We start from the raw sequence: 7,047 nt of genomic DNA on the forward strand, positions 1-7,047 counted from the left end.
CAGGATAGAGCAGGGTTTAGGGCTGTTGTACATAGGGTTGCTATGAGTCGCAAATGACTCGACGGCACATAACAACAACAAACAACAGACTATATACATGGACCTCACCAGGCGGAAAACCAGAATCAAATTGAAGAGATTTGTAGAAAGAGATGATGGAGACAAATACGAAATAAGGCCAGGGCCCATGACTGACTGTGGGGGCAACCAACAACTATTTGTAAGTTCAAGTTGAAACTGAAGAAAACTAAAAGCAAAAGACAGAAAAGGGAAAATAAATAAATAAATGAATGAATGAATATATATATATATATATATGTCAAAGTAGCCTTTATTTTCTGAACCTTGCCCTTAAACTGTGTATCTTCAGGCATACATATACAGATACTTAAATGTGTTGTATATATACATCTACCGGAGTGCTCTCTGGAGGCAAGAATGAAAAGGCTTCGCTTCATATACTATGGGCATTTTGATAGGAGAGGCTATTTCTTAGAGAAGGGCATGATGCTGGGAAGGATGGCAGGTTGGCGAAGGAGAGGAAGACCCTCAACCAGGTGGATTGGCTCAGTGACTGCTGTAATGGGCTCTTGTGTGTCAGGAAGTGTGAGTATGACAGAGGATAGAACAAGATTCAGATCTTTTGTTCATAGGGTCACTATAAGCTGTACTTGACTCGACAGCACCTAACACCACCACCACCACCACAACCACTATATGATGTTGCTTGTTGTTAGGTGTCGTTAAGTTGCCTGCAACTCATAGCAACCCTAAGTACAGCAGCTCTGAACCTTGCACTGTCCTGAGCCAGTCTCACTGATTCTGACACACCTAACCCCATTGCCCCAGTTACTGTATCAATCTATCTCATATGACCTCTTTCTCTCCAGCACTGTCCCTCCACCCTTCCAAGTATGATGTCTTTCTCCAAGGACCAGTTCTTTCTGGCCCCATGCCCAGGATACATGAGACAAACTTCTAAATGCTAGCTTCCAAGAAGAAATTAGGTTTCTCTCTCTCTCTCCCTATACACACTCTCACCCCCCCCCACACACACACACACAACTACTACATGCTTCCTTAACTTACTGGAGAACTGGAGATTGGCATACTAGATCAAATAACCTGAGACCACAGTATCAGGGGACAACTACAGCAGCTTGATGCTGAGTGTAATTTCCAGGAAAGGAATATGGAAACAGCATTCTTGTTGCTAGAGTACACATTAACTTTTTAACAGTTTTCTGCAAAAGAAATGCTCAATGCTTTTACTTTTTATTTTCGCCCTCAAAGAGAAAATCACCTTTGCATTTCCTTCAGTTAGCAAACACAGGTACTGATGTGTTTGCCAAGAGAGAAAAACTTTCCTTTAGAGCTGTTACCTTGGACTTGGACATGGAGAGTCCTAAACTGTGAGACTGATAGCAGTTTGCTGTGATGCTGAAAACTGTGCCAACTGTTTGCCAAATGCCAAAGAGGTCCCCCATAGTAGACAAGTTGTAGAGGAACTCTTGGACTGAGACAATTAAAGGAGGACTGGCAACCCATTTCTGAAATAACAGGCCTCTCAAAACCCTTTAAACAACAGAGGTACTAATGTAGTGTTTTAAAAAAAACAACAAAGCAGTGTCAAGTGGTATGTCCAAAAGCAGGAGATACCAGTACTTTATAACCCAGCAAAACCAAACCCACCACCATCAAATTGAGTTCAATCCATAGTAATCATCCTTTGCCTTTTACAGCCTATATATTTTGATGAGAGTAGCCTGATCGTCTTTTTTCCACTGAACAGCTGGTGGATTCAAATTGCTGACATTTACATTAGATGCCTAACACAGTACCAGAACTTCCTGTATTTGATAAAGAATCTTTTTTTCAGGAGTCAACTATTAACAGTGATTAGCAACATCTGCCTTTGCTTATCCTAAAACAAAGTTTATAAACAATGGTGGCAAGGGGAATGACAAGTAGAGGAAAGAAGGACATGAAATGGGGCAAAAGAAAGAAAAAATTAAAAAAAATAAATTAAATAAAGAGAAAATACTTTTGTTGCACATAGTTGAGAATCTGCAGGGGCTTCTAAAACTACCTAACGCTAGTTACTCACTCACCCACTACCGTTGTCATCACAGCAAACCTTTCATTGGGTTTTGAAGGCTGCAAACTGCTCTGGAAGAAACTGCCCATCCTTCTCCCGAGAAACCACTGGTGGATTTGAACTGCCAGAGGCTTAGCTTTTGGGTTAGCAAAACAACTCCCTATGAGCTACACCATCAGAGCTCCCTCTAAAGATGACAGAAATCAAGTATATGAGGTTATATTCACATTTTCTTAACACTTGATAGAAAATTAGGTAAGTCACATTTGAAAAAGGATGTAAGGAAAGTACAATGAAAGCAATCAACAAGTGTAGATTTCTGGAGCCAGAAAACTACATTTCAAATTCTGGCTCTACCACTGTAATTCTGAGCATCTTACTTTATATACTTCAAGGTTGACCACTTAAATAGTTCATTCCTTCATCTATAAAACTGGAGTATTTTGCCACTTAAGGTTGTGAAGATTAACTGAGATAGTCATGTAAGCACTTAGCATATAGTTCAGCAAGTGATAAGCAAATGAATGTTTATTGCCCTTCTGGTGTTACATATAATCTAGGGTTTGACTTTATTACCTGACCTGAGAAAGAGAATAGTTTGGTATAATCTATTTTTTATAAAGTAATATCAGTTGCTTCCCAAGTAAGGATATTGAGGAGAGGGGGAATGACTTTTATTTTTGTGGACAGAGAAACTAGTTAATCTAACATAGACAATGATGGGATTTGTAGGTTTGCTCAACTTACAACCTTCTATGAAACAAGAATCAAACATTTAGAATTTCAGATTCTCAATCAACAAACACTTCAAAAACAAATCAGCAAATTCAAATATGCATTCAAAACTTTTAATTTGTAAGAATAATAAACGATTTGGATGAGAAAAACCACTTATTAAAATGCATTATATCAAAATGAAAGGAAAGTGGATGTCAAAATAAGAGGTAGCATGCTGGCTTAGGGGCCACACAACTGAAACACCCAGCAAAGGTGGGCGCTGGGGAGAAGAAAGATAAGCAATCCCCTTCCAGGTGATTCACAACCTCTGACAACTCACTGGAGCATCAGCTATGAGTCAGTTCTGGCAATGTGAGCAGGAGGAGCAAAGCTGATGCCGAAGGTGTACACATTAAGTGAGAAAGTAAGAACATGAAAGCAAGATACACGTAGAATTTAAACCTTACAGTTTAAACCGTAGTTGGCAGGTTGATGATAAAATATGTGCAAGATAACCACACACACATCAATTTCTAAAGTTACTGATTCTCCAGACCACTGGCCACAAACTAACAGTCATCCCTAAAAAGAAACCGCAAAACCACAAATCAGGAACTAAATAAGTAGGCAGTCATACTTCCTTCTCGAAATCTAGGAAGGAATACATTGAGAGGTAGTGAGAGATTGCACTATAAAGCTAGAATCCCTGCATTCTACTCTCCTAAATTCCCAAATTAAGGCATTTAGTTAGGAAAAATAGCTACCCTCAAAAGAAGTATTCACAATATTCAACTAACCACACCATCAAAAGAATAAATGGTTTCCTCTCCAAAGTGCTGGAGAGTAAGGATGTCAGTTTAAGGACTAAGATAAGCCTGGTGCATACCATGGTATTTTCAATTGCTTCCTTTGCAACTGAAGGTTGGACAATAAATAAAAACGACATAAAAAATCCCAATGTCTTTGAATTGTAGTGTCTGAGAAGCTGATATGCAGAGAACACACCTTGCTTGCTGAAACTGAGGTGGACCTAAAGTGCATGCTGCAGAAAGTCAAGGACTGTGTTCTTCAATATGGATTGAAGCTCAACATCAAAAAGACAAAGATTCTCATCAATGGGCCAACTGGGAGCACTATGATAGATGGAGAAGCGACTGAGGCTGTTAACAATTACAGCTTGCTCAGCTCCACAATCAATACTCTTGGCAACCGCAGTAAGAAAATCAAAAGATGAATTGCACTAGGAAAATCTGCTATCAGGGACTTCTCCAGAGTACTGAGAAGCAACAATGTCAGTCTAGAAACTAAAGAGTGCCTATCAAGGTGATAGTCTTTGCAATTACTTGCTACTGATACAATTATTTGCCTCAAAGAGCTGGACAATGACTAAGAATGACAGAAGAAGAATTGATACTTTTGAGTTGTGTTTCTGGGAGAGTACTGAACATACCATGGATGGTCAAGAAAACAAATACATTTGTCCTGAAGAGGATGTAACCAGCTTTCTCCTTGGAGGCTAGGATTTTGAAGCTCTGTCTGACATATTTTGAGCATGCAGCCAGGAAGAACCAATCCCTGCAGAAGGACATCATGCAGAAGGGTGGAGGGAGGATGAAGGAGAGGAAGACCCCAGGTTAGATGGATTGATACAGTAACTGGTAATATGCAGTAGGTGTGTTGGAGTCAGTCAGACTAGCTCAGGACAGGGCAGGCTTCAGAGCTGCTGTACATAAGGTCCTTTTGTAGAACAGCAGCAATATCAGGAGGGGTCAGCTCTTAAAAACAGGTATCATGCTGGGAAGGATGGAGAGTCAGAGAAAGAGAGATCTTCAATGAGCTAGATTGAGACAATGATTGCAACAATGGGCTTTAAAACTTCAGTGTTGGGAATGTGAAAAATCCCTGTAAATCACTGGCCCTTAAGTCATAGACCCCATATCAACACCAAAGCTTAAGCCAAATAATTGATCAAAGGCCAAATAATTAATTAAACAAAACGATCATCTTGAAAAAGGAAGTAACTCAGGGAGAGATTTTAAGTCAGAAAGCAAAATAAGATTAGAAATTTTTCTATTTTTCTTAGACTACATTAAGAGGATGGAGAGAGGGTGTTCAAGTTAAGTAAAACACAGGAAAAAATGATAAAAAGTAGAATTAGGGCAGTACGATATAGTCCCTCTAAGGGAACAGCAATAAAATGACCAATTTCTGTAGCCTCAACGCAGGGCTGCTTTAACATAACCAACAAAGGTGCCTATTTGTCAATGTAATTAAAGAAATTCCAACAGTGAACACACCCTTGCATATGGAAGCACAAGTTTACAAAAAGTTCTAATTTTCCATTTTTTTTCCTTTTCAAAAAGAACGAAGTTGGAGTTTTAATATACGCGGTTTGGGGTTTGTTTGGGGTTTTCCCCCCCGTTTTTATGTACTTTATCTAAAAGGGCGAAGAGTTTATAATAGAAAGCCTAAAAAAAAAGGTGACTAAAGGATCTGCAGGAAGTGAAAATCATAAACTTTTTGAGATCAAAGGGCTCAAGGGCTAAGGAACAAACCAAATCCACGGCCTTTGAAAGGCTCCCAATTCTTAGTAATCTCTGAGTGTAACAGCCTCACAGGGTTTCCAAGGCTGTCAATGTTTAAGGAAGCGTACTGCCACATCTGTCCCCCGTAGAGGGGCTGCAGGGCTCAAATCTTGAATCTTTCGGGAGAACAGTAGAGTGATTTGAACACTGAGTCATCAATGCTTAAGACAGAAACAAAGGAAATAATAATAAAGGGAGGGTGCGTCTAGAAACTGTTCTTTAAAAAAAAAAAACAAACATTCGTCTCTGGTATTTCTTAGACACGTAAACGGCAGTAACTTGACCAATAGGAACGGGCAACAGTATGACTCCCTCCCCGAACTCCTGCAATCCTTGGACATCTACGCAAGTACAGTCAGACTTGGGACATTTCACAGACATAGCTCCTCCCTGCACCACTGCCAAAGGAACCTCTCCAAGGGACTATCACTATCCCCCTTCCTCTCACTGCGGGAGAGAGGAAGTCGGGGATGCTGGGAGAGAAGGGAAAGAAGGGCTGGACACCAAACCTGAAGGTGGCCCACTCCAAGACTTCAGGAACTTGGACCTGGACTCAGCTACTTGGAGTTCTGCATGCTGCAACCCCTTATTCTACCAAATGCATGCAAAACCGAGTGGGTGCCGCCCTGGAAGGGCTGGCCCTCTCTTCACCCGGCTGCTTCAGGGGCACGCTCGGAAGCGCAAAGGATGAAGGGGCAGCAAACCCCGTAAAGAATTATGTGATCAGAAAGCGAACAGACTAAGGGTAGAAGTGCCCTGTAAAAGTAAAAAACTGTAAACCCCTAAGGCAACGTGTCCGCTCTGGCCAACCACCTCGGACCAGCCTTCTCTGCACTCCTTTCAGGTTGGCCGGCTCCGCCCTCACCTGTCCGCTGGGAGCCCCGCAGCTCGCACGCCGAGGATTATCCCTTGCCGCTGCTCCCGGGAATCGCCTCTGCCCTGGCAAGAAGTGAGCGGAAAAGCAACTCGGGCCTTTTCCTTCTTCCCCTCCCCCCAACGCACCTCGGATACTCGGAGGGCGGGGAGCAACTGCAGCTGTCACAGTCTCACACTGACCAACCGCCGAGGACACTCGGACCGGCGGCCTCTCAACCCGGCCTCCGGAGCCAGCACCCAGAGCAGCGGAGCCGGAAGTGAGAAGAACGGAAGTAGCGTGTCCTTGGCCCTGGACGGCCTCTCTCTCCCAAAATCTGGCCCGGCCCGGCCACGTCTCGATGGTGCTAGCAGCACCTCCCAAGAGTCCCCCCTTCACCCCCATCCTGGTGGCTGGCCCCGCCTCTCCCCTCCCGCTGCGGCCTTAGCAACCACATCCGGGACTCTGCCAGTGCGGGAGGAATTTCCTGGCTGCAGCCGAGTATGTGAAGGGTCTGCGGGCAATAACTGGAGCAATGCACTTGCTAGAGCTGGAAGCACGTAGAGGGCCAGGCGGCCTGGTCTTGAATGGTCAGAGGTCCGCAGGAACCTCAGCATCCTTTCTCTTTCAGTTACACTTCTCACGTATTACGTGTCCCCCCAGTCAGCGGTGAGCCGGGGCGGAAAGGGGGAAGGTGGACGTGGCTCACACCCACGCACACCCCAGGGGAGCCAAAGCTTCTGTCTCCGCTACCTGACATCTCGAAGACGGTTCCTGCAGCCTGGAGGCGGGGA

At 43.4% G+C, this 7,047-nt stretch overlaps 1 protein-coding gene across 2 annotated transcripts in view; it reads right to left on the minus strand.

Moving 5' to 3' along the window:
• Positions 1-6,555, minus strand: part of ARFIP1 (ADP-ribosylation factor interacting protein 1) — a 186,634-nt gene extending 180,079 nt beyond the window's left edge. Inside the window, exon 1 of one of the 2 annotated variants that reach the window (XM_006884465.1) lies at positions 6,403-6,555. The gene's annotated coding sequence lies outside the window, so the exon portion shown is untranslated. The remainder of the gene's footprint in view (positions 1-6,402) is intronic. The other variant, XM_006884468.1, reaches the window with a different exon arrangement.
• Between the last annotated feature and the right edge of the window lie 492 nt (positions 6,556-7,047).

The sequence above is a fragment of the Elephantulus edwardii genome, unplaced genomic scaffold (assembly GCF_000299155.1).
Source record: "Elephantulus edwardii isolate Elephantulus edwardi_28Jun2011 unplaced genomic scaffold, EleEdw1.0 scaffold00034, whole genome shotgun sequence".
In the NCBI taxonomy this organism is placed as follows: Eukaryota; Metazoa; Chordata; class Mammalia; order Macroscelidea; family Macroscelididae; genus Elephantulus; species Elephantulus edwardii.